The following is a 24,543-nucleotide window of genomic DNA, read 5'->3' as shown; positions in this document are numbered from 1 at the left end:
AAGATACACAAATAGCCAACAAACACATGAAAAGTGTTCAACATCACTAGTCATTAGGGAAATGGAAATCAAAACATGAGATACTGGGGGGAGGATAAACTAGAAGTTTGGGATTAGCAGATACAAACTACTACATATAAAATAGATGAACAGGGACTTCCCTGGTGGTCCAGTGGTAAAGAATCTGCCTTCCAATGCAGGGGACGTGGGTTCCATCCCTGATCAGGGAACCAGGTTCCCACATGCCACGGGGCAGCTAAGCCAGCGTGCCACAACTACTGAGCTTGCGTGCCTCAACTAGAGAGCCCACATGCTGCAAACTACAGAGCCCAGGAGCTCTGGAAGCTGTGCACCGCAACTACAGAGCCCACGCACCCTGGAGCCTGCGTGCCACAACTAGAGAAGAGAAAGCCTGCATGCCACAACTAGAGAAGAGAAAACCCGCACTCCACAACTAGAGAGAAGCCTGCGCGCCACAACAAAAGATCCCGCATGCCTTAACGAAGACCCCGCATGCCGCAACTAAGACCCGACGGAGCCAAAAAATAAGTAAATAAATAAAATAAGTGAATATTAAAATAAAATAGATAAACGAGATCCTACCATATAGCACAGGGAACTATATTCAATATCCTGTAATAAACTATAATGGAAAAGAATTGGAAAAGGAATATACATATATATGTGTGTATAACTGATTCACTTTGCTGTACACCAGAAACTAACACAACATTGTTAAATCAACTATACTTCAAAACAAAAAACAAAAAACAAAAAAAAAAACCCACGAGATATCATTTCACACCCACTAGGATGGCTATCATCAAAAAAACAGATAAGAAATACTGGTGAGGATGTGGAAAAACTGGAATCATACACTGCTGGTGGAAATGTAAAATAGTGCAGCTACATTGGAAAACAGTCTGGCAGTTCCTCAAAAAGAGTTGACCCAGCAAATCCACTCACAGGTACATACTCAAGAGAAATGAAAACATATGTCCACACAAAAAATCTGTACAAGAATGCTACAGCACCGTTATTCATAACAGCCAAAAAGTAGTAACAACTGAAATGTCCATCAACTGATGAATAGATAAATAAAAGTGTTACATCCATACAATGGAGTACTGATACAAGCCTACAACATGATGAACACTTGAAAACATTATGCTAAGTGAGAGAAGCCAATTACAAAAGACCACATATTGTATGACCGAATTTATATGAAATGTACAGAATGGGCAAATCCACAGACATAGGAAGTAGATTAATGGTTGTGTAGGGCATGGGGAGGGGGGAATGGGGAGTGACTGCTAATAGGTATGGGGTTTTTTTCTGGGGTGATAAAAATGTTCTGGAATTAAACAGTGGTGATGACAGCATAACCTTGTGAATATACTAAAAACCACTGAATTCCATACTTTAAATGGCTAAATTGTTTGGCATGTAAATTGTATTTCAATTTTAAAAACTAAAAAGAAATGTCTCGGGTTCGATCCCTGGTCCGGGAAGATCCCACATGCCGTGGAGCAACTAAGCCCATGTGCCACAACTACTGAGCCTGCGCACCGCAACTACTGAAGCCTGCGCACTCTACGTCCTGCGTGCCGCAACTACTGAGCCTGCGTGCTGCAGCTACTGAAGCCCGCGTGCCTAGAGCCCATGCTCCGCAACAAGAGAAGCCACCGCAATGAGAAGCCTAAGCACCACAACGAAGAGTAGCCCTCACTCACCGCAACTAGAGAAAGCCTGCGCACAGCAACAAAGACCCAACACAGCCAGAAATAAATAAATAAATAAATAAATAATTTTTTAAAAAAAGGTCCACAAAAAGACTTGTACACAAATGTTCACAGCAGCTTAATTTGTAACAGCCCCAAACTGGAAACCACCCAAATGTCCAGCAACAGGTGAATGGATGAACAAATTAATATATTCATGTAATGCATTATTACTCAGCAACTAGTGAAACTTGCAACAACATGGATGAATCTCAAAATAATTATCCCAAATGAAAAACACCAGACCTTCGCCCCCTGTCAATAAGCACATACTGTATGATTATATAAAATTCCAGAAGATTTAAAATAATTTATAGTGATAGATAGCAGATCAGTGGTTGCCTATGGACTGGGGGTGTGGGGGGAGGCATCGGAGCAGGAGGGAGTGATTACGAAGGAGGAAAGATTTAGGGGTGATGAATATGTTCATTATCTTGATTATGGTGGTGGCTTTAATGGTATATACATATGTCAAAACTTATCAAATTTTATATTTTAAATGTATGGGGTTTATTGTATGCCAATAATATCTCAATAAAACTGTTGTAAAAATGAAACGAAAGCACTGTTAATTCAAGTATTTAAACTGCTGCAGTCTACAGGCTAGATAGTAATTTTAAATAAAAGTTACATTATTAATGGTTACTACCTGAGGTAATGTATCAATATGTGTTAACTGGCTTGATTGTGGTTAATCATTTCACAACATATACATGTATCAAATTATCATGCTGTATACCTTAATATATAAGATTTTTGTTTGTCAATTATATCTCAAAGCTTAAAAAATAAAAATAAATAAAAGCTACATTAACTGTTGGAAAAAATAACATTAGGGGAGGAGATAGGATATTAGAATAAAGATTAGTCATGCATTAATAATTGTTGAAGTTAGGAAACAGATACACAGGGGTTCATTATACCATTTACTTTTATATATGCTTGAAATTTTGCATTAAAAAGTTTTTTTAGGGAATTCCCTGGCGGTCCAGTGGTTATGACTCCATGCTTTCACTGCCGAGGCCTGGGTTCAATCCCTGGTCAGGGAACTAAGATCCCACAAGCCTCGCAGTGAGGCCACCAAAAAAAAAAAAAAAAAAGTTAAAAAAAAAACTTTTCAAGTACCTCAATTAAAAAAAAAAACTCACCAAGACTCCCCATTTTACTTAAAAATAAAACTCCTTTATCAGTCCTACAAAGCTTTGAAATACCTTTGCTCTTAGTTCCTTCTATCTTGGAACTCTTTCCTCACCTCTTCGTTTGGCTCATTCATTTTCATTCTTCAGTTTTGGTTTGTCACCTCCTCAGAGAAGCCTTTCCTGACCATCTCTAAGTTCCTCTATTATCTCTATTATAGCACCTTATTTTATTCTCTTCCTAACATATCACAATCTTTCAATATTTTATTTATGTGTTTGTTTATTGTCTACCCAAGGCTTCTTAAACTGCATGAGAGCAGGGACCTTGCCTCTCATAGTCACTGAGTTGTATTCTTCGTACTTGGCACATAACAGATACTCAATAATTATTTGTTGAATGTTAAACTAATAACCCAATACTGGGCATTATCTTATTGTTGAACATTTAATATATCAAAGCCTTGATATATTAGCAACAGAGAGCCTACTGTTTGCAAGGCTTCAGGTAAAACATATACATATCTGAAGTGAGAGGATACGTGACATAATGTAAATTAAATAGAATTAAAATTAAAAAAAAAAAACTCTTCCAAAGGCTACTGAAAGCAGTAAATAAATATTATTTAAGAAGACTAATTTTTTTCCCCAGAGCCTTCATTTAGAAACAGAAATAAGAGTGTTCTGATATAGTACCTTCTCTAGATAAAGATGTATAAACAAAGGGGTCCCCCAAGGATTAATGCTGAAACCTATCACAAGTAACATTTTTAGAAATTATCTAGAAAAAACTGTCTAGTGAAATCTTCTCAGTTTGCAGATGATTCTAAAGCAGTAGCTAGAAGTATGATGGTACAAAGTTGTGTGTTGAGAAATGTGGAAAATAGCTTCCATGTAGACAAAAATAAGGTAATGCAGTAATGGAAAAATAGTCCAAATTATAATTATCAGATGATGAGCTCTAAAGCTACCTGTTACAATACAAGAAAAGGGTTTCAGAGTCCCTGGACATACGCTGAATACAGCTACAAAAAGGCAACAAAATGCTGGCTGTTATTACGAAAGCTTTGGAAACACAGAACACATTATCCTGCCCTTGTACAAACCAAAGCGTATCTGTACCTAGAATAGAATGTGCAGTTGTGGCCACCATAGCACAAAAAAGGTAAAATAGATACACAAGGCCTAGGAAGGTATCCCAAAAGACCAAAGGACAGAGGAGCTTATGTATGCATACATATTTTTTAATATAGATATAGATATATAAAGGACACATTAGTATGAAATAAAAAGGGTGTGAAATGGTAGAGGCTGCATCAAATCTTAGAAGTTACAATGTAGTTAGAAGTCTAAAGAAACAATAAAGTATATTTTAAAAAAAATTTTAAACCCAAGTTTTAGAATCAGAAAGACAGAAGTTTTATGTAGAAAAAGGGAAGGGAAGGGAAGGGGTAAGAGGAAGGGAAAGGAAGTGGAGGGAGGAAAGAACTGAGTTCTAATCCCAGTAGGTTTAGCTGTGTGACAGTGCGCATGTTGCTTAATTTCTTTGAGCCTCGCTTTTCTCACCTGTAAATAACTAATTTGAAGGATTGCTATGAGGATAGAAATATGCACAATGCCTGACACATAGTATACACTTACTACTTTTATTAGGACTAATAAAAAGTAATAGTTTACTGCCCAATCCAGTGTATAAAGTAATAAAACTCATTACTCAGATGGGGAGTACAGAACGTAAGACAAAATAATTCAAAGATAGTCTAGATAAATTCATAGGCAACATTTCCATAAGAACCTCCTTCCTAAGAGAAATTATAAACTTTGGGCAACATAGCCCTAAATTTTGAAGTTGACATTTTCATCCCTTTCCCACAAGCAGCAGAATTCTGGGCTAGATAGATGACATATCCAACCAAACATGCCATTGATTGTCTTAATTTATAACAACTGTTAACATTATTTGAGCAATGGACTAAGTAATGATGTCATCTAATCCTTCTAAAATCCTTTGAGATATGCTCCATATTTTACAGTAAAATTAGCCAGGTCCCCATTTTTACAGATGAGAAAACTGAAGCTAAGAGAGTCATTGCCTAAGGGTACATACAGAGCTAGTAAGTGGAGGAGCCTACATTTGAAAACAGATGGACTGACTCCAGAATCTATACTCATAATCACAGAACTAACTGCCTCCTACTTTGCAAGAAATGTTGGGTGTTGGGTATGCAAGAATGAGGTGAGTGATGAAGGAGTGTACAGTTTGCTTGATGAGTCCAGCCCAGCCAAGGTCACACTGCCAGGTAGATACTCAGATTTAGGGTGGCCACAAGCATGAACACTGAAATAATAAGAACTGATTAATGAGGATGTGACAAACCTAATATAAGGGAAGCCTCGGACTTCCCTGGTGGCGCAGTGGTTAAGAATCCGCCTGCTAATGCAGGGGACATGGGTTCGAGCGCTGGTCCGGGAAGATCCCACATGCCATGGAGCAACTAAGCCCGTGCGCCACAACTACTGAGCCTGCACTCTAGAGCCTGTGAGCCACAACTACTGAGCCCGCATGCCACAACTACTGAAGCCTGTGTGCCTAGAGCCCGTGCTCCGCAACAAGAGAAGCTACCGCAATGAGAAGCCCGTGCACTGCACCGCAACAAAGAGTAGCTCCCACTTGCTGCAACTAGAGAAAACCTGCACGCAGCAACAAAGACCCAACACAGCCAAAAATACATAAATTAAAAAAAAAAAAAAAAAAAGTAGGGAAGCCTAAAAATCCCTAAACTGTGGTCTCAGCCATGGTAAACAAAATGCAGAGAAAGAGGAAAAGATATCAAAATGCTAACTAGTGGGATTATGAACGATTCTTATTCTCTGCTTCATATTTTTTGAATTTGGCTTTTTTTTTTTTTAAACAAAGAGCACTCGTTATTTTCATAATTGGAAAAAGGCCCAAATAAAAATAAATCTGAGGAAACTTTCACGCTTTATTCACTTCTAATTGTGTAATTTGTTGCAATGATCATGTATCACTTTTGTAATTTCAAAGATATTTTAAAAACAAATACATCTAGTATATTAGAAAAAAGTAAATTACATGCAAATACCAAAGCAAAAAAAAAAAAAAAAAAGGATGTGCTGTAAGAATTAGCAAATGAGCAGTTGTAGTTTGTTGGAAAGAACTCTAGATATGCACCAAAAGGCTCGGGTTTATACTGATATACACATCAACATGGATTAATCTCAAAAACTTTACGTTGAACAGAAGAATTCAGACACAAGCATGCATACTGTATGAGTGAAGAACAGGAAAAATTAATATGTGAGGATAGAAATCACAACAGTGGTTGCCTACAAGATAGCAGGGACTGACTGGAAGGGGGTATGAGGGAACTTTGGAAGGTTATGGAAACATTCTATCTCTTGATTGGGTATTGGCCACAACCGCAACTACTGAGGCCAACGCACCGCAACTACTGAGGCTTGCGCGCCTAGAGCCCGTGCTCCACAACGAGAGGCCACTGCAGTGAGAAGCCCACACACCGCAACGAAGAGCAGCCCCCACGCGCCGCTACTAGAGAAAGCCCGCGCGCAGCAACGAAGACCCGATGCAGCCAAAAATAAATAAATAAAATAAATAAATTTTAAAGTAAGAAACTTAACCTGGTTCAACTAGAATTAGTCTTATAACTAAGAGACTATGTCTCGAGCTTTTCCATATTTTACCAGAAAAGAAAAACAGCTTGAAAGGTAATATCATAGGCAAAGTTTAATAGCCTCTCCCATCAACCTCGAACTGTTTTTCTTTATTAGTGTATAGAAATCATGATGGAGACCAAAGTTTTCTGAGGTACTTCTATATCTGAACATTATTTCCTCTGCAAGCATTCAACAATTCTTGTTTCTATTCTTCTCTTTTCTAATTCAATTCTGTTTGGTTTCTAAGTTAAGAAGTGTGTCTCACTTGCATAAATGGTAACTATTCTGAGATACCATTCATAACTATACATTTGAATTCTCTAGAGTACTATTCATAACTTCAAATGGAACAGGAAAAAAAACACTCATTCAACTTCACTTTAATGGTGACTAAGACATGAATGATTATGTTATATTGTAGAAGGCTGGCCAAAGGAGTGAAGTTCCCCAGTGTTACTACTAATCTGTCATCATTTTATGAATGCCCACTGGGACCAAGGACCACTGCCTTGACCAATCTACCTATCACAAAAAATATTGAGCTTAGAAAAACATGCTCATTAGCTAAACATGTTTCTTAGAGTTATAAAGTATCTATGTAGGAACACTAAAAGATATATTATATCTTAGCCATGAAGCTCAAAAGTTAGCTGAGAAGAATCCTGACAAGTCCTAGCAAGTTCTCTATAAAACCAATGCTGGTTATTCTTTAGGTGTTAAACAGCTTTTCTGAGAAAAGCTGAGTCTTTTATTCAAGGTAGTAGTATTCTAGTAGTTCTTTACTCCACCTAATCAGTGGTGGAAACTGAATTTACAAAAATCTGTGTAAATAATTCAGCTGTCTGTACTGCTCTAATATATTTAAACCAAATAAAATAAAATTTAGACAGAAAAAAAATAATGGTGCTTTTTTAAGGCTGTCATCTCCTGATTTCCCTCATTTTTCTTTCTTATCCAAAAGTCAGAGACAAGAGACTGTATAACCAGAAAGAACGAATGAAAGGATAGTGCACACGTGAGGACATCTACACTTACTTCCCTCTATGAACCCACTACCCCTACCCTTGACATAGTTTTCAGGGGGCAAGTCTGCTCCCCAAAGGACATTTGACAATATCTGGAGACATTTTTGGTTGTCACAGCTGGGGTGGGGGTTGGGGGGGGTGATACTAGGTAGTGGGTAAAGGTCAGGGATACTGCTAAATATCCTACAATGCACAGCACAGCCTATCACAATACAGGATATTATCCAGCCCAAATGTCAACAGTACCGAGGATGAGAAACCCTACCCCAAGGTCCAACAAAGACCTACCTCTCAATAAATGTTTGCTGATCTGAACTGAAAAGTAAAGACCATGAACTGGAAGAAAGAGAAGCCTACAAGAATGAAGTAGAAGACAGGCTTAAATTAAACATTACTAGAATCTATTTTGCCTTTATTGGGACTTCCCTTGGCGGTTCGGTGGTTAAGACTCCTCGCTTCCAAAGCAGGAGGCACGGGTTCAACCCCTGGTCGGGGAACTAAGATCCCACGTGCCACATGGCCAAAAAAAAAAAAAGCCTTTATTGTGTGTTGCACACCAGTCATACAAAAATGAACAATACAGCCCAGCCCTTATGGAGCTCATTATTAGGTAGGGGAAAGAGTTTTATAATTTGTCTGATATCTGATTTGACAATATCTGATAAATGCTTTAATGAAGGAGAAGACGTACAAGGGAGTCACTCAACTTTTCCTAGGAATGACTCACGGAACAGATGACATCTTAGTTCAGTTCTGAAGGATGAGTAGGAAGCATCTTATTTCACAACTTATATGCCTCTTTTCAAACAAAGAGCCATTCATTTCTTCAGTCAACAAAAACTATGGAACACCAATTATGTTCCATACATTGTGTTGTGTTGGAGACACAGTCAAATTATAACTTTCTACTTCTTCCCTTGGCATTGCTGGTGCCCAGCAGCCTACCTCCCCAACCCAAATCCCCAAGAATTCTTTCAATTTAGCGACTGTCACCCCAACCAATCTTATTCATCAGTAAGGCCACTACCCAAGGATTAAATAAAACTTTCAGTTGCCTGTTGACAAGACTGTATTCAATCTGGCCTAGATCACAAAGTCAGGGTGGTTATGCTGGCAGAGTAACTAGCAATGAACTGACTATGGATCCAGATCTGCCAACTGTTGGATGTGTGCTGGTATCCTGGAAAGCTATTTTACTTTATTAAAAATCTGGGTCCTCTTCCACCCTACGCAATTCATGCCAGAACCAAGAGCAAATTAATCAACATATATTTATTGAACACCTACCATGTGCTTACCTCAATGGTTCTCAACCCTGGTTGTTTACTGACAAAGGAGTTCCCAGATATAATTTATTTTTTGATGGTAAATTCTGATGCAACAAGTCTGATGTCCTGGCCCTTAGGCGTTAAAGAATACAAAAGAAGTATACAATACAGTTCTTGTGTTGAAGAGCTTATCCACAGTCACAACAGCGTAACTTGTAATAGTATGTTTGTTCACTAATTTGTAACTCTTTTGCAATATTATCAATCCTTATGAAACAAAAGAAACTGAGGTAGTCTGGATAGCAACCGCTCTTATTCCCCAGTCCAGTCACACACCAACTGCACCTGCAACTCCTGATACACTGTTCCATACCCCTTCTATCTCCCAGACAGTGAAAGTACCATTCTCAGTAACTATGGAGGTAACCCAAGTAGGAAGATGAACTGAGACCCTCAAAAGAGGTGGTTGTTTGTCCTGAAGACCAGAATCTGTCAAATTCATGCCGTCAAGGGCCTTCTTTTAAAGAGAAGAAATAGAGGGACTTCCCTGGTGGTGCAGTGGTTAAGAATCCGCCTGCCAATGCAGGGGACATGGGTTCGAGCCCTGGTCCAGGAAGATCCCATACGCCACGGAGCAACTAAGCCCGTGCGCCACAACTACTGACGCTGCGCTCTAGAGCCCGCGAGCCCCAACTACTGAGCCCACGTGTCACAACTACTGAAGCCTGCATGCCTAGAGCCCATGTTCCGCAACAAGAGAAGCCACCGCAATGAGAGGCCTGTGCACTGCACCGCAACAAAAACCCAACGCAGCCAAAAATAAATAAATAAATAAATTTATAGGAAAGAAAGGGAAGGAAGGGAGGAAGGGAGGAAGGGAGGAAGGGAGGAAGGGAGGGAGGGAGGGAGGGAAGAAACAGGGACTTCCCTGGTGGTCCAGTGGTTAAGAATCCGCCTTCCAATTCAGGGGACGCAGGTTCGGCCCCTGGTTGGGGAACTAAGATCCCACATGCCGTGGGGCAACTAAGCCCACGCACTCTAGAGCCCGTGTGCCACAACTAGAAAGCCTGAGCGCCGCAGCTACTGAGCCCGCGCGCCACAACTAGAGAAGACCGCACGCCGCGATGAAAGATCCCGCATGCCTCAACTAAGACCCGACGCAGCCAAATGAATAAATAAATATTCTTTAATAAATAAGTAAAGAGAAGAAATAATTCTTTAACCTCCAACAATACCAGTCCACCTCACTCTATAGTTGAAGTGCCCAAGAAAAGCAAAGAGTAGACTGAATTTTTGTAAATTTGCTCCTAGAGGTCCTTGGTCATTTAAAAAAATCACCCAAATTCATAAGACTGGTAAACTTTAGTTTTTCAAATAGCATAAACTTGAAATAAAAAATACTCTAAATATATTTTAGTAAACTCCTTACTAAGATGAACAAATTGTGGAGGCTTAAAAAATTAAAAAATTTTGATCTAAATCTCATCCAGCAGCAATGACCTCATACTAAAGACCACCTGGAAGGGAACATCAGCTTTAAAATTCTGCAAACATGAATCTACAGATCCTCACCTGATTCGTCTCTCTCTGAATTATATGGGAAAAGGTACAATTCTCTTAACTGCTGTACAAAAATTGATGAGCACAAGACCCTATAAATTACTTTTTAAAAAAAGAGGGCAGGGTGTCATTCAAACTTCTAAAACAGGGCCCAATGACGGTATTAAAAGGTAAAATTTGGTACTTAAGGAAAAATGAATATTGGCATATATTAATTAGAATAAGACTGCCACATGAAAGAAAGAAAAAAATGTGTCTTCTATGTAATACTGTTTTTAGGATCCGTGACTTTAAAATTAGCTTGGTTTACAATATTTGTCCTTGTAATTGTTATTGTTATCATATAAGTTTTATCCATAAAAGTCCACAATCCCTTAACTTCAATTCCAAAATCCAAAAGGCTATAAAAAACAAGTTTTTCATTGTTCATTTGGCGGCAAATCCTGACATGAAATGACATGAGGCTATGTATAGTATTTATTTATCCCAGTTGGTGTGAACATTCTGATGTTTTACTGAAGAAATAGTAATGCATTTGATTACAAGGTGCTGCCCCACACCTTTCTGGGATGTTACATAACATAGAGTATACGTACCATATTCCTTTTCCAAAATTAAAAAAATTCTAATTTCAGAAGCACAACTGGCCCCAAGAACCTTTTTTTTTTTTTTTTTTTGGCCCCAACGTACTGTAGACTGGTATACTAATTAAGACTAAATCTTACATAGAAAATATAACTAATACTGAGAGTGAATGTAGATTTTACATGCAATAAACTCAGTGTCTTAACTATTCACACATACACAATCCGGTAAAATAAAGCATTATAAAGACTTAACAAACGTCAAAAAACGAACACACCATTACGTGTTTTTCAGGTGATGGGGACATTTGCATCATGCAATATCTAGATCAATTCCTCTTAGATTGAAATCCACTAATTTAAATCACAGTTTAAAAAAAAAAACAAAAAACCCAAAGACTGCGATTGGTAATTATGTTGAAAGAATCATCCACTAATAAACAACATATTCGGCTCTGATTTTTTAAAAATTATCTCAGAAAGTTTAAGATTTAAAATTCTTTCATTCTAGAATACAACTTCTGAACGTTGAACAAATTACAATTGACTTTTTCTGTGAAAGCAGAGCCTTGGACAGGGGACAGCAACAGAACAGTCCTTAAAGATATTTCAAAGGTAAGAAGAGTTTCACAGTTCTTTCCTTCCTTCTTCCTTCAGTTGCTGCTTTTCTGGTTTTAGAATTTCAAACAAAGAAATACATATTGGCTCCAATGCTGAGAAACGCCCTCTTTCTCAGCAACTTCCTCTTCCAATTTTCTTCCCTACCGTTGACATATGAGAACAATACACACAGCCGTCCTACCATTTTGATTAACAAAAAGCTCTGAGGCTTGGAAAAATTAAGGGCTGCAATTTATCTATAGTACCCACTCCAAGTCCACAATCTTCACTCATCTAGAAGTCAAATACCAGGGAGCACAAAGAAAGGAGTATTTCACTTAATCAAGAGGCCGGCTATTGAACCTTTCACCCCAGGAATCCAAAGACTCTGGATTGCACTAACAAATGGGAAATTTCTTCCATCCCAGGAAAACTTGGCCTTCTTAGGGAAGAGAAAAAGCTACTGGGCTAGCACCACTCTGAACCAAGAGTCAAGTCTATGCACCAACAGTTCGTGAACTTTCTTCCACAGGCCATGCAGTCAGGATTCAAACTGAGTTCTCTGAGGTTCTAACCCACTTCAAAGTGACTTTTATAATTTAGTAACGGTTCTTTCCAACTCAGACTGAACAAAGGGGATGTACTTATAATTAACCATCCAGAGATCAAGACCCATCCTGTCTCCATGCCAGAAGTCAATTCAAGTGTCTCGGACCGGAACCTGCCCCCCATCTGTGACAAAGCAAACTTCCTTTAAGTGGACAATTCCCCCTTGCCCAGTGACTCTCAAGGAAACATCTTAATGTTGGTAAGCTGTGTACCTTACTGTGTGACCTTGGGCAAGTTACTTAACTCCTCTGAAACTTAGTTTCCTTATGTGTAAATTCTCAAGTGAGGCTGTAAAAATTAAACAAGAACATATGTTTGACGCATAGTAGGAGCACCATAAATGTTCCCCCTCCTCCTCCTCCTCCTCCTCCTCCTAACCCGCCTGAATTCTTTGGGGCCTAAATTTCAATCATAGCCCCAAAAGGCTCCAAGGATTCCTTCCTCTTCTCTGATTCTATGGAGAACTAACTGTATAAAACTTCCCCCATCTCAGAGGCTCTAGGATCCTGGAGGACCAAGACAACCGGACTCCACCTCATCATAGCCTAGGGTCCATCCAGAGCCTTCCTCAATGGGCCCCTTTAGCTAACTCTCCTCCTTACTCTGCAGACCATCCTGTACACACACGTACGTACACACACACACACACACACACACACACACACACTCCTCTCCTCCACTCTGCAACTTAGGCCAGAGGTCTCAAAGACCACTTCAACGCCTTCATGGTCCAGATATGGAAACTGAGGCTCCGCCTGGAGAAGAACTTGCCCAAGACCTCAGACAACGTCTGGGATCCAACTCATGTACATCTGCCTGCAAAGCCTTCGTTTTACAAATGGGTAAAACGAGGCCCAGAGAGGGAAGTGACTTGCCCAAGGTCACGCGGCGAGCTGGTGGAAGAGCTAGGTCAGCTTGGGACACTTTCGCAGCTTCACAGACTCGCGGGCCCCTCCAAGCCTCCGAGGGGATCTCCGGCACACCTCTCCCTGGGGAGGAGAGTGTATTGTAAGACGCCACCCCGCGCTGACCGCTCACCGGGTCTCTGCCGGTCTGCGGCAGGAGGCGCGGCACCCACTCCGCCCGGACCCTGCGCTGCTTGGGAGGGGCGGCCCGACCGGGCCCGGCGCCTCACGGCCGGGCCAGCCCGCGGGGACTTGATGCTCACCTGGTCTCGCGCGGTCGCCCTCAGCAACAGAGGGGCTGGCCGGCCGCCCTTCTCCGCACGGGGTCTGTTCTCGCCGGCCGCGTCGCGGGCTGCCACACAGCCAGACCCCCCTCAGCGCGCTACGCCCCCAGCCGCGCCAACCCGGCCCTCGTCCGCCATTACGCGATTCCCCGCCCCGGGACGCAGCCACACCCCGCCAACCGCCCTGATTGGCTCTCTGCCCCACCCGCCTGGGGCTTCCGGGCATTTCATTGGCCTGAGTAGAATGTCAGTTAAATAGGTACGCAAACGACGTACTCAAGGGTACTGTCCCGGGAGCTCCACCCGAGCTACTTCCGTAATCGGAGTAAACAGCAAGGGGCAAACCAAGTGAAGTGGGGGTGGATTTTAAACTAAACCAACTCCTAAATTCAAAGTAGGAAAATCCCACCTAAGAAAGTGTAAAAACGCGTACAAAGTGTATTGAGAGGCTAATTCGTTTTGTTAGAGTTCAAATAACCGGTACCTTTGGTGGCAGGAAGGGGCCAAGCCTATGAACTTTCTGTGGACACCCCTAAAGTTGGTGGTAGTTTTATCCTTTCCCTCCCGGTCTCAGGCCGGGCAAAAAGTAGGGTGGGGAGAGTGAGTCATACGCTCCAGCCCGCTGCTAAAGGATCCGTCTGGGGCGAGTCCCGGGGTCCTGGGATTGGGAGCTGTTTCTGAAAGGCCAGGGTCAGATGAGTTGGACCCTGGTTCAGCCGCCACCGCACTCTGCGACCTCAGACAGCTCTCTGAACTTACCTGAGTCTCAGTTTGAACTGCAAAGTAGGAGCAGTCATATCTGCCTCGTGTCCTGAGGTATTTGTTAAGGATTCATGCATGAGTGTGTATATGTGCGCCTTGTCGATTATAAAAGGTTGCAGGCTGGGTATCAGTGTGACAAATTCACCTGTACCTCAGTTAGTTCTCTAGAGCAACTTTGTAAGGCAGATATCGTCCTCGTTTTGCGGAAGAGAAAACTGAAAACTCCATGACTTACCCTGAGTCACCCAGGGAATTTGAAACGACCCTGGGACTCAAACCTGTATCTTTTGACTTCCATTCCCGTATTTCTCCCTTCCAGGTCTGGTGCCCCCTGAGAGAGACTTCCCTTCCCCAACCCCTTAGCATTCCAGGGAGGGACTTGAGGGTGCCAGGCCAGTCCCCCATCTCTCTGGTCACCATAAACTTAGGCACAGGCCACCCCCCAGCTATTGTTAATCACGAAGGTTCCTGGGAAAAGTGATCCTAGGGGTGCACCCGAGCTGTTTCTGGGGGCCTAGGAATCAGGAAGTGGGTAAGGGATGACAGGTGGTTCAGAAACCCAGGTAGAATCCAGAAGAAGGACGCAGAAGCTCCAAGAGGGGCAGTCTCCATTCCAGGACTTAAATCCATGTGTCTCTGCTCTCGGAACTGGGCTCTTTTCACCACAGAATTGTTTTCCTCAGAAGGGCTGCCTTGGCTATAATTCCTAGTCCTTTTCCCTCTCTGGAAAGGAAGGAAGCCAAAAAGGGAGTGGGAGGGAGAGCAGCCTAAGACTTTAGAAGGGCAGAAACTACCAAGTGGGTGGTGCCGACAAGGCCCCAGTGCCTGCTGAGTCAGTGACCTCCAGGCTCAAGTTGCGGAGTGTGGTCTGACAACCAATGACTATTTAAATCCTGACTGTGGCCACTGGGTGCTGGGAGGCAGCGGGTGCTATGCAGAGGTCAGTGACTTTAGGGGCAGACTGACCCAAGATTGAATCTAAGCTCCGCTACTTTCTAGCTCTCAGCCTCACCTAAGTCTTCTCTAAAATGGGAACAACAGAGCAGTTGTGAGGATTCAATGAGTTAATTGTGGAATTAATGAGTCATGTGTGTAAAGTGCCTGATAGCTATTTATTCATTCATGGATTCATCCATTCAGTAAAAAATTATTACACACTGACCATGTGTAGGGCAGCCTGCCAGTGGTGCAGCTACAATGGGGAGCAAAACAGACTCAGACCCTCATGGAACTTACAGTTTGATGAGGAAACAAGTTGTTAAACAAATGATCAGACAAATCAAAACACAGTTAGAAACCGTGATAAGGAACAAGAGGCAAAGTACAATGTGTTTATGAGAGTAAATGTCAGGGAATGGGGTGGGGACACAGGAAGCTTCCTGAAGAGGTGAGTTGGTGAGTGGGGGTTGACTAAGCAGCTGGTGGTTGGGAGAAGTGTTGCAGGCCAAGAGAAAGGGTGTGGAAGGCATCTAGGCCAAGGGGGATAGTGGCATTGGGGAGGGAGGGCGGAACTGTTGCTCAGAGCCTAAACAAATAAGGTGTTACAAGGGAGGGAACCCGGCCTTGAAAGTGAGGCAGTTCTCCAAGGGTCTCTGTTCTTTTCTGATAGTCCCTGCTTTGAGGCCAACCCACCTGGGTTTGAATCTTGGCTCTGCCATCTCACCTTGGACTGTATGACCTTAAGCAGTCACCACACGTCTGTGCCTCAGCTAATCTTCTGAGAAATGGGAATAGTGATAGAAGGGCATAAGGTGGAGAGTGAGGATTCAGTGTGGAAATGTGTATAAAACATTCTGGTGCATAAAAGTCACTCCATAAATGGTGCTTGGTCTTCCCAGCATGGAAGGAGGTGAGCCTGAGGCAGCAGATACATTTGGAGATGCATTTGGGAGAGAGCTGATATAAGCACCTGTGCACTGGGCAAGTTGTCATCTGACCTTAATTGTCATAGAAGACTTTGGAGTCAGGTAGCCTGGGTTCAAACCACATCTATACCAATTCCTAGCAGTGTGACCTTGGGCAGGTGACTTCACCTCTCTGAGCCTCAGTTTCCTTATCTGTAAACTGGGGATCATAATTGCTTCTGTTTCCCAGAGCTGTGAAGATTAAATGAGATAATAAATGTGAAGTAGCTAGCACAGTAGTTGGCACATAAGTAGCAGTTGTTGAATGTTCACCTTAATAATAGTTATTATTATTATTGATGTCAGCAGTTACTACCCATACTAGATAAGATTCTGGGGCTTTGCTTGAAGGTTGTCTGGCAACTGGAGCCTTCGTTTCTCCTTTTAGGCAATGGAGATAGGTTGCTTTCAGAGGGAGTGGTGCTGTGCATCTTAATACTGGGAATTCCCTGATGGTCCAGTGGTTAGGACTCCGCGCTTTCACTGCCGAGGGCGTGGGTTCAATCCCTGGTCAGGGAACTAGGATCCCACAAGCCGCACGGCACTGCCAATAAGCACTAACATTGAGCATTTGCTATGTGCCAGCCATGTGCTAAGTGTTTTACAGGTATTAACTCATAAATTCTTACAGCAGTCCTATAAATTAGGTCCTGTTATTATCATCATTTTACAAATGAGATAAAGGAAGCACAGAGAGGTTAAGTGAGTTGCCCAAGGCCAGCCAGTCAAGAAGCAGCATGGCTGGAGTTTAAACCCAACCTTGGAACTTGAGAGGGCTTGCTGGTCTTGAGGGGCAAGCCCCTCCCTCTACTACCCAAGGAGTTATCACCTGGAACGATGAAATAATTCATTGCCCATAAATCCTAGGTTCTGAAGACCAAGCCCCATTCCTTTCCCCCCAATTCTAAAAAATAACCCCTGCCTGTTTCCTGTCCCCTGAGGCTGATAAGATCAGGGAACAGAACTTCTCCCTCTGCAAGGGGAAGCAAAAAGACATGTAGAGTCACCAGAACTGGGTTTGAGTCCCAACTGTGCCACTTAATGGTTCTGTCTTAGCGAAGTCACACCCTCTCTCTGAGCCTCAGTTTCCTTATCTATAAAATAGGGATGATAATAGCTCTGCCTACAGGGCTGTTGTGAGGAGCAGAAAAAACAAGTCCTGCATAAACTATAAAGTGCTCTCAGCACAAGCCTTCCTCTCCTGTTGCTATGGGGATGGCAAGCACTCCAGGAAAGCAGCTGAAGCCAGTATAGCGTATAGCAGGAAAATTGCCATCTCTGGAAACAGTCCTGGATTCGAGTCCCAGAACTCCCTTTTATGCCTGAGTGACCTTGGGGAAATCTTAGCCTCAGTTTTCTCATCTATAATATAGAGTGAATAATACTGATCTTGTAGGGCTGGAGACAAAACATAGTGAAAGAATGCATAAAAAGCCATGAGCCAATGCCTGGTACAGAGCTGGCAGAGCACAGTCGGCTAAGGGATTCTAAGGCCTCAGAGCAGAGGGACCAAGGAGAATCACCCTGACCGCTCCACACCACCCCTGCCTGAGGGCAAGAGGGTGGAGAGTACTGTGCTCACAGCCAGAATGGACTCCAGCCACTGCCCTGCCTCTGGCATCCTCAGCTCTGGCTGGGTCCACTGCATCTCTCTCTCTCTCTCTCTCTCTCTCTTTCTCTCTCTCTCTCTCTCCCCCCTTCTCGTCAAACAAGTTCTTCTCCACTGAGCAATCCCAGGGGGCCCCCGAACCTCAGTTCCAGCCAAGCTTGCAGGCTTTCCCCGCCTCCACATCCTGAATCCACAGCCTTTGCATTTGCCATTCCTTCCACCTGGAATGCTCTCTCCTCCCGGAGCGACTTTGATGGGGAAGGTGGGGGGCGGTGCTGGAGGGAAAGGATCTGGAATGATGCTCCCCCACCACCTCACTCCCCTTTCCTGCATCTCCCACACTGCAAGCCTGACCTCCCCCCTCGCAGCGTGGGGGACGAGGCAGCGCTGGGAGGGGTAGGGGAAGGGGGAGGGCTCAGTGAAGGGCCCTCTGTGGGGTTTTTCACCTGCTCAGAAGAGGCAGACAGAAATGAAAGCTCTAGAAAAACGCCTGCCGCTCTGCTCCCGAGGCCCCAGCTCGGTGAAGCCTCCCTGCCTTCCCACTGTGCCATCTTCTCTCCCTCCCCCTCCTCCTGCAGGCAGGTGCCACACAGTCAAGGAACATGTGTGGGTGGCAGGCCAGAAAGACTTGAGTTCAAATCCCATTCCTGCTGCTTACCCAGTGAGTGGCCTTAGCAAGCTGCTTGGCCTGCTTACACCTGATTTCTTTGTAAAAGGACACAACAATCCCTTTTTCTGAGGCTGCTATGAGGACTAAGTAAGATGTCAGATGAAAGTGCCGGGGCACAGCCAAAGCACTCAGCAATGGAGATAATAACAATGATGGCAAACACACCCAGTGCCCATGTGTGCCTGGTACAGCTCTCAGTACCTTGCATATATTAGCCTATTTAATTCCTGGTGAGGTGGATACCACTACTATCCCCATTTTACAGATGAGGACACTGAGGCACAGAGAGGTTCTATAACTTACACAAGGCCACACAGGCAACGAGAGGCAGAGCTTATCTCTGTTCTTACCCATCATACTATGATGCTCTCAGTGGTAGTTTTATTTGCTTTTATCTGTACTGACTCTATGCCCTCAGTAAGTACATGTTATTCTTTTTTTCCTCCCACCTTCAAAATCCTGTCTGAATTTTCCCTCCTTTGTTACATCTTCCAGTCTATTCATTTAATGAGCATCTATTGCTGACGGCTCTGGCCAGGCCTGGGCAGGGCACTGGGGACCCAGGGATCAATCCACTCAGTCTCTGCCTCGAGTGGCTCCCAATCTGGTGAGGGAGAAAACACATACATAAAAATTACAGTAAAAGAGGAAGACACCAATTGCAGCAGGAGCTGTGAGCTCACAGAAGCATAGAACTTAACTGGAGGATTGGGGCAGGCTTACCAGAAGAGGAGTCATTTGAGTGGGGTCTTGAAGGGTGAGTAGGAGTTCCTCAGACAGTTATGAAGTAGAGACATAGAATATGATGTATAGTGCAGACCCTGCAAGGGAGACTGAGTCAATAAAGGCTAGAGAATAACATGCTGGGGTCAGTTCTATGCCAGGTCTTGTACTGGGCGCTGCAGATACAGAGGTGGAAAGAAATTAACTGGGCCCCCAGGGAGCTTACAGACTTGGCGTCAGGGGATGGAAAGCAACAAGTAAAGCAAAAATAGCAATATTAAAGAAAAATCCAGAGGGGCTTTGGGACTACCAAAAAAGAGACCTAAACTTGTCAGTGGGTCAGTGAAGGCTTCCTGAAGGAGTAGTTGATGTCTAGGCTGAGATTTAAAGATCAGAGCCAGATTATGTCACCTACCACCACCCCAGCCCATACGTAAACTCAACATAAAAACAAAACCAACTGTAAAATGAGAGTAAGGAACTCCAATAAACTTCAGATTTTCCCCATGAATACTATTTAAATGTTTTTTAAATTATCAAACATCAAATTATTTTTTTTAAATAATGTTTTTAGTGCCCCTCCTTTGCTGGTGTTCTAAATACATGTTGCTCTCTCTGCTCATTGGGTAATCTGACGGGGTGACAGGCCAGAGGGAGTCAGCCAGGGGAGAGTTGGGGAGGGTGTGGCAGGCAGGGGGAATTTCGTGTAAGTACAAAGGCCCAGAGGCAAGAGAAAAGATGGCATGTTGGGGAAAAGAGGAAATCCTTTGATGAGAGCTGGCAAATGGGACGAGGTAGGGACGGAGAATCGGACTGGATTCTAAGGGTGCTGGCGAGGCACGGAAGGGTTTTAGCTGGATGTGCCATGATCAAATGTCCCTTTTGCAAGATCATTCTGAGTATTGCTAGAGACCTTTTTGTGGTTTGAATTCATTCATGCAAGAGACACCAAGTACCCACTATGTTTCAAGCACTGACCCAGATGCTGGGGCTGCAAGAGATAATTAATTAAGGGTTCTGCAGACAGAGCAAGATGTGGCAGGGACATTGAGTGCCGCTTCTACAGAGCAGTCTGAGTGTGAAAGGGTATGGCTTTCACAAAAAGAAAGCCAAGCCCTGTGCTGGACAACGAAGCAGTGAGATGGGAGATGGCACTCAGGGAACCTGCAGGGTACTTGCAGTGGAGAGACCGACGACTCCTAGGAGAGAAGAAGGAAGGAATGAAAGCAGGAGTAGAGGCAATGGGTTAGGGGTGGAAAATCCTGATCCTGTAACCTCCCTAGAAGGTGGCCAAGTGGGCAGAGGGGCAGAGGCCCTGGCCAACCCCGTCAGCACCCCCATGCTTTCTTAGCCCTGCTGAGCCTTGCAGCTTGTCTCCTCCTGGCTCCAGAAGTCAGACCAAACCCTGAAGGAGAACAGAGGCGAGTGAGGAGGGGGCGGGCGGGAAACAAGCCCAGGCCTCTCACCCCAGCAGGGCCTTCCTTCCCAGTGGCTGGAGCCAACCCTGCTGAGGAGCCAGAGGTTACAGGGGAGGATTAAGGAGTTGGTTGCTTTTTTACCCAAATTGTGGCTGCATTTCTCTCTCTTTCTTTCTCTCTCTCTCTCTTTTTTTTTTTTTTCAAGAAAGAAAAATGTTCCTGTACACGCACCCGGAGGCTTTTGCAGGAGGCGGCTATTGGAGAACCAGGAAAACAAGCCAAGAAACAAGAGAGAGGAAAAAGACCACGCCTCGCTTGGCAGATTCCTAATGGCCCAGGAGACCTGAGGCTTTACAGTGGGAGGCCGGTGGGGGCTGGCTCGGGTGGGAGGGAAGGGCAGGCCGAAGGACAGCCACTTGCTGGCCAGTGACCTTGGGCGGGATGCTGCCTGCTTCCCTCTGGTGAGAATGGGGAGGAGGGGGCAGGGGCAGGGCTGGCTGGCTGAGGTCACAGGAAGGCCTCTTCCAGCCTGAAACGCGATCTCGGGATGTGGGGCCTGCCAACCTGCAGCGACCCTGGGCCAGCAGAGATGAAAGGCTGCCTGTCCCCAGCTTCCGGACCCCCGAGGCCCCAGTGCCTCCAACTTGAAGGGCAGCAAAGCTGCTGCAGCTGGCTGAAGCCAGTTGCTGGGCTCTCCCCCCCCCCACCCCACCTGATGTCATCCAACCCTCCCTTCCCTGTTTTGCAGAGGACACTCAGGCCCAGAGAGGGCTGGTGGCCTGCCTGAGGTCACACAGCAAGTTGGAGGCTGAGCCAGGACTCGCCACAAAGTCTTTGGACTCCAAGTCCAGGCCTCATTCCCTTTCCCCGAAACTTGGCTGCCTGGGGGCTTACCCTGAGGAGTTGGAGAGACCCAGGGTTAGGGAGGACAGTTGGGAGCTGTGTCTGTTTGAAGTCACGACTTAATGTTGATTAAAGTGCCTTTTTTTTTTTTTTTAAAAAACAAAAAGAACGTTCCCAGCCCTTGCCATGAGCCTGGACTTGCTCTGCTGGCAGGGGAAGGAATGCAGCTCTGGCCGCCACAGCTGCTGGTGGCCAGCTGCGGCCTCAGCTCCTGCCGCTCCCACCCCAGCAGGCAAGGGGACAAAGGCCTCTTCTCAGCCTGTCCCCTCCAGCGCCCTGGATCAGTGGGGGCAGAGCAACAATCAGGAGGCTCTGTCACTGACCAGCTAAGTCACTGTTCCTCTCTGGGCCTTAGTGCCCTTTCTGGAAAATGGGGGCAGAGTATCTGCCTGACCTACTTCTCAGCACCATTTTGAGGTTTCAGAGAGGTAACGTTATAGAAATACAGACCTCTCAGCACCTTCTTCTGCCTGAGGGTCAGCCTACTCAGAGACCCCTCTGCCTCAAATGCCCCTCCCTACCTCACGCTTCACCTGGCCAGCCCCAGCTTGCTCAGCTCAGCTCAGCCGGACCATCCCTCGCTCTGGGGAGCCCTCCCTCACCTCCAGACCATGATGCTCCTTCAAGGTATTTATCACTGTTGTAATTAAATAATTAATTGTGTAATTGGATCTGTCTCCCCACTAAAATGCGAATTCTGTAATAACAATAGCTGACACAAAAGGCTTACCCAGTGCCGGAGACTTTCCATGTATTAACCCATTTAATCCCTGCGCCAGGTACGATTAGTTTTCCCATTTTACAGATGAGGAAACTAAGACAATGAGAGATTTAGTAAATAACCTGAAGTCACAGCAAGCTGGAGGCTGAGCCAGGACTCAAGACAAAGAAGTTGCAGAACCAGGATTCAAATCCAGACCCCAGGCTGCCCCACTAGTCAGGCAGATTCAGCTTGTTCCTTGTCCATCCCAGCTCCCAGAACATCTGGCATACAGTAAGTGCTCCATATACATTGGGTGAATGAGGACACAAATGGGTTATGAATATACACATGAGTATTTGGAGAAGACTAAAGCACCTTCCAAGAGAGAGTTTTGCAGGTGCCATGTGTAGAGCCATGGTGATGGGAGGGGGTACCCAATATATTGTTATAGACCAGTTATTGGGCTTCTTTCTCGAACATACAGGCCAAACACCTGAGACATCATCTCTGATTCCTCCTTCCCCTTCATCTGCCAGAGCCATTCAGTCCCCCGGTTCTGCTCGATGTCTCCCAGTGTACCCCTTCTTCTCCATCCTTCAACCCCCATCTTTTCCTTGGATTTTTATAGCAACTCTTACACAGGTCTCTAATTTCTCCTCCTTCAAGGTGGGTCTCTAAAAACAGAAAGCTAATTGTGGCTGCTACCCCTCTTTACCACCTCCCTCACTAATGAACCTTCCGTGGCTCCCCTTTGCTCTCTGGATAAAGCCCACCCTCCTCACCAAGGCTTCTACCACCCAACTCCTGCCTCCACCTGTCCAGTCTCACTTCCTGCCCCTCTCCTCCACGTGTCCTTTGCCCAAGCCACTCTATGCAGTAGAAGTTAAGAGCATGGAAGAGGACAGACCTGGGTTCGAGTCTGGATTTTGCCACTTACTAGATGTGGAAGTTTGTAAAGAAATCAGTTCCCTTCTATAAGCCTCAGTTCCCACATCTGGGAAAATGGGCATAATTATGATACCTCTTCATAGAGTCAGTGTAAGGATTAAATGAATACGTACAGTGCTGAGCACAGCACCCGACATGCCCAATAGTTCCTGTAATTCTTATCCTTTCCTCTGCTACAAAGAGCATTTCTTTTATTTTTTATTATTTGTTTATTTATTTATTTTTATTTATTTTTAATTTTTGGCTGCGTTGGGTCTTCGTTGCTGCACACGGGCTTTCTCTGGTTGCGGCGAGTGGGGGCTACTCTTCGTTTCGGTGCGCAGGCTTCTCACTGCGGTGGCTTCTCTTGTTGCGGAGCACGGGCTCTAGGCGTGCGGGCTTCAGTAGTTGTGGCACGTGGGCTCAGTAGTTGTGGCTTGTGGGCTCTAGAGCGCAGGCTCAGTAGTTGTGGTGCACAGGCTTAGTTGCTCCGCGGCATGTGGGATCTTCCCGGACCAGGGCTCAAACCCGTGTCCCCTTCATTAGCAGGCGGATTCTTAACCACTGTGCCACCAGGGAAGCCCAAGAGCATTTCTTACTGTCAGTCTTACTATTCTTTATGACCCAGCTCAAATGTCACCTCTCGGAGGAAATTTTTCTTGATATTCACACTCTGTTCCCTAAGTGAAATCAGTCGCACTTTCCAGACTCGCTTGCACTTTGCACCTCTGTAAAGCACTTGTAATATTGTTGTTGCACTCTTTCCCCCATTACCCCAAGAGTTCCAGGAGAGCAGGAACAATACATTCTTTTTTTTTTTTTTTATAAATTTATTTATTTTTATTTATTTATTTTTGGCTGCATTGGGTCTTCGTTGCTGTGCGCCGGCTTTCTCTAGTTGCGGCGAGCGGGGGCTACTCTTTGTTGCGGTGCACGAGCTTCTCATTGCGGTGGCTTCTCTTGTTGCAGAGCACGGGCTCTAGGTGCGCAGGCTTCAACATTTGTGGCTCACAGGCTCTAGAGCAAAGGCTCAGTAGTTGTGGCGCACGGGCTTAGTTGCTCCGTGGCATGTGGGATCTTCCCGGACCAGGGCTCGAACCCGTGTCCCGTGCATTTGCAGGCGGGTTCTTAACCACTGCGCCACCAGGGAAGCCCGGAACAATACATTCTTAACTCTAGCCCATGCCTGGCATGCAGCAGGTGCTCAAACAGTGTTGGTAGAATTGAATGGAGTCACCACTTTCAGTGCTTTTCTTGAGCGCCTTGCAGGGAGGAGGCCTGAGGGATGCTGGGACCTGGTTGCCTGAGTCCCACTCCAGCTCTGGTGTGGAGTGTGTTGGTATGTGTGTGGGAGTGGAAGTGGGTAGAAGAAACCCCTGACCTCTGGGCTCTTTCTTCTGGCCGGGACTCTTCAGTCCTCTGAGGGAGGAAGAGAAGGGAGAGGAGGTGAGGAGGTCCAGGTGCTGAGCAGGGGTG

The 24,543-nt window shown here is 44.7% G+C and overlaps 1 protein-coding gene across 2 annotated transcripts in view; it reads right to left on the bottom strand.

The window, feature by feature from the left end:
• WASF2 (WASP family member 2) overlaps window positions 1-13,597 on the bottom strand; it is a 70,064-nt gene extending 56,467 nt beyond the window's left edge. The window contains exons 1-2 of one of the 2 annotated variants that reach the window (XM_061184667.1): window positions 13,428-13,597; window positions 13,135-13,248 (exon numbers count right to left, since the gene is read on the bottom strand). The gene's annotated coding sequence lies outside the window, so the exon portion shown is untranslated. The remainder of the gene's footprint in view (window positions 1-13,134; window positions 13,249-13,427) is intronic. The other variant, XM_061184666.1, reaches the window with a different exon arrangement.
• Window positions 13,598-24,543: the final 10,946 nt, after the last annotated feature.

Source organism: Eubalaena glacialis, chromosome 3 (genome assembly GCF_028564815.1).
Source record: "Eubalaena glacialis isolate mEubGla1 chromosome 3, mEubGla1.1.hap2.+ XY, whole genome shotgun sequence".
NCBI lineage: Eukaryota > Metazoa > Chordata > Mammalia > Artiodactyla > Balaenidae > Eubalaena > Eubalaena glacialis.
The sequence above is the reverse complement of the archived record's forward strand: the minus strand, read 5'-3'. Positions and strand labels throughout refer to the sequence as shown.